Source organism: Bidens hawaiensis, unplaced genomic scaffold, assembly GCF_021521415.1.
Source record: "Bidens hawaiensis isolate Kalapana, Puna unplaced genomic scaffold, B.hawaiensis_p1.1 tig00061670_1, whole genome shotgun sequence".
NCBI lineage: Eukaryota > Viridiplantae > Streptophyta > Magnoliopsida > Asterales > Asteraceae > Bidens > Bidens hawaiensis.
Window position 1 is genome coordinate 47180 of NW_027501098.1, and position 3007 is coordinate 50186.

A 3007-nucleotide genomic window follows, 5' to 3' on the forward strand; every position below is an offset into this window, starting at 1 on the left:
GCTATTAGATACATACTTGTAGATTGGTGGGGTGTTATTAATAGATTATATGGTTGACGATAATGACGCTTATCAGATATAATTGATTAGCTGATAAATGATTTTTTTTGTCAGTTGAGTTATTGTACAAATATGAGAATTGCCGTTGTGACGTCTATAGATATAGGACTTTGTTCCTATGGTGCTTTATAATTCTCGAGGTTATAATATAGAGTTTTCTATTGAAAGTTATATATGAAAATTAGATAAAAAATGAATTGAAAATAATAGAGCTTTTATTATTTTTTTTTCAACTCGTCAAAAAATATTTCTAGACACTGTATTTTTAATTTTATTAATTTTTTATGCTTTATTATTGTTTTTTTCTTTATTTTTTTTATTATTTTTTTTAACTAGGGAAACAACATGTTTCTGTTTGAAAATGCATTTTTTATGATAGAAATTTTTTTGGTTGTTTTATGATCAAACATGGAAACAATGTCCGGGTGATTTATAGATGGACCGTAACATCCAAATAGAGCATAAACAAAACATAACCGGATATATTATTATTGTCTAACAACACCCAAACATAGTACTCTTAGCCTATTACAACACCATAGTTAAGCATCCCACCTATGGATGACCAAATAAAAATATAAACCGAGTAAACTCCGGTCTACTAGTCTAGTCATGGCTTGCGACAGGTCAAGACACATTTAATGCCATGGCATCATATATAATATATCATCATTAAATGATTGTTCAAAGATAACTAAGTTAGGCAAGCGGCGTCAAAGAATATGTCAAACCTCTTGAAATTTCATGCAATAGAGGAAAAAATACCACATCTTATTTCATTGAGCGCATATCATTACTAAGTATACTATAAATACTTCAATAACCAACAATTTACTTTCACGGTTCTCACGTCTCATGACGACTAGTGGTTTCTTTGTCAGACATGACGACTCGCGGTTTCTCTGTCGTCACAAGATTAGACGTAAAGACGTAAATCTCTCCACGTGCTACCTTAAGGATACAGCGGACCAAAACCGGTTAAACTTTATGATGACCAACTTTTTAGACCCTTCTTAAACACGTAATAAATATATAACTAAAATTTAGATATGTGTATTTGAGACACTATCCGAATACACAACACAAACCTAACATGAAATTTGTGAGTTGGAGTTTAATCCAAACTGGTTCAAGTCATGGGTTCACCGTTTAACCATTTTTTTTATTTTAAATTTAAACTTTTTTATGTAATTAATTAAATTAGTTTACATCTTATGTCAAAATTAAAGAATGAAATTTACATATGATTATATATAAATATGTAATTGTTTATATAAGTTTGTATATTTAAAGTATTAATACGTAAAACAGTAAATAAATAAACACTTTCGAGTCAAATGGGTCATGTTTGACTCAACCCGTGAATATTCAGATTGTGTTCGGTTTTCATGCGCCTAACACGACTTCCGGGTTCATGTCATATTCGTATCAACTAGCACCCGCCAGCCCACAAACACGACTCGATTAACACCCTACTCAAATTCAAAGGATAAGTCAAAACCATAACATTTAAATAAAAAATTTACAGAATGTACGAAGCAGTTGGCATATTACTCTAGTCACACTCCATATCCAAATGGCTATATAAGCATGTAGAAGTATCTCAAAGGACTCGCATTCACCTAACTAGCCATATCATTCAAACTTCAAGCCCATTACTTCCGGTAAAAATATAAATAAATAATAATAATAACAATTTAACTTCCAGCCTGAAGAAGAGAACTAATTAGGCAATCACCCTCCTTCCATTCACCGTGGCCGCCGGGATCAACCCACCGCCGGTCCACTACTCGAGCATCATCTTCCTCCTCCACCCGATCGGAGATTCTTGTCAAGGACGCAACCGGTCCTATCGACTATACTTCTTTTCTTACGGATGATATATTAGCCATAATTTTCCACCACCTTGATACCGACGACCGCAAGCGCTGCTCGCTTGTATCCAGGAGGTGGCTGTTCGTCGAAGGCCAGACCCGGTACCATCTCACACTCAACCCCGAATGGGCAATCTTTCCCTACCTCTTTCCAATGTTTTCACGGCTCAGTTCGATTAGGAAGCTCTCTTTACGTAGCGACCGTTTATCCCAAAGCATAAACGACAACGGATTGGCTATAATATCCGCCCATTGCCCAAGTCTCATGCACCTCAAGCTCCGTGGATGCAATAACATTACAGAGTTAGGTTTGGCGGAAGTAGCCAAATACTGCAAGCATTTGAAGAAGTTTTCGTGTGGATCTTGTTTGTTTAGCGTTCAAGCAATCAACGCACTCCTCAATAACTGTACTTCTCTTGAAGAACTAGCAATTAAGAGGTTGTGCCTCCACAATTTCAACGAAACGAGGCTGGAGCTAATCGGGCCGGGCACAGTTGCTTTGTCGCTCAAATGCATACATCTTATCAAGGTTGCCAACGGCTTCTTCTTCGAACCGTTAATTGCTGGTTCGAAGAAACTGCAGTCGTTGAAGTTGATTAGTTGCACGGGTGTGTGGGATAATATAGTGGAATCGGTTGCCGTTCCTGATAATAGTATTACCGAAGTCCATTTGGAGAGAGTTCACGTGACTGATATCGGTCTCTCTGCGTTATCAAATTGTCCGCATTTGCAAATTTTGCATGTTGCTAAGACACCTGATTGCACTAACGCTGGAGTGATCGCGGTGGTTGAAAGCTGTCATTACTTGAGAAGGCTTCGTATCCACGGTTAGAAGGCGGACAGAATAGGAGATGATGCTTTGATGGCTATTGGTAAACACCTTGTGCACCTTAGGCAGCTGATTATGATTGGTGTAAACCCTACAACGACTGGTGAGATTGCAGTGAATTGCAAGAAGCTGGAGCGGTTGGCGCTATGTGACTGTGATACAGTTTCTGACAGGGAAGTTTTATGTATCGCGTTTAATTGTGTTGCGTTGGAGAGCCTCAGCATTAGACGCTACCCTGTAAATG

At 37.4% G+C, this 3007-nt stretch overlaps 1 pseudogene; it reads left to right on the forward strand.

Moving 5' to 3' along the window:
• Window positions 1-2199: 2199 nt before the first annotated feature.
• On the forward strand, window positions 2200-2766 carry LOC143603453 (F-box protein At1g47056 pseudogene; annotated as a pseudogene).
• The last annotated feature ends 241 nt before the right edge of the window (window positions 2767-3007 follow it).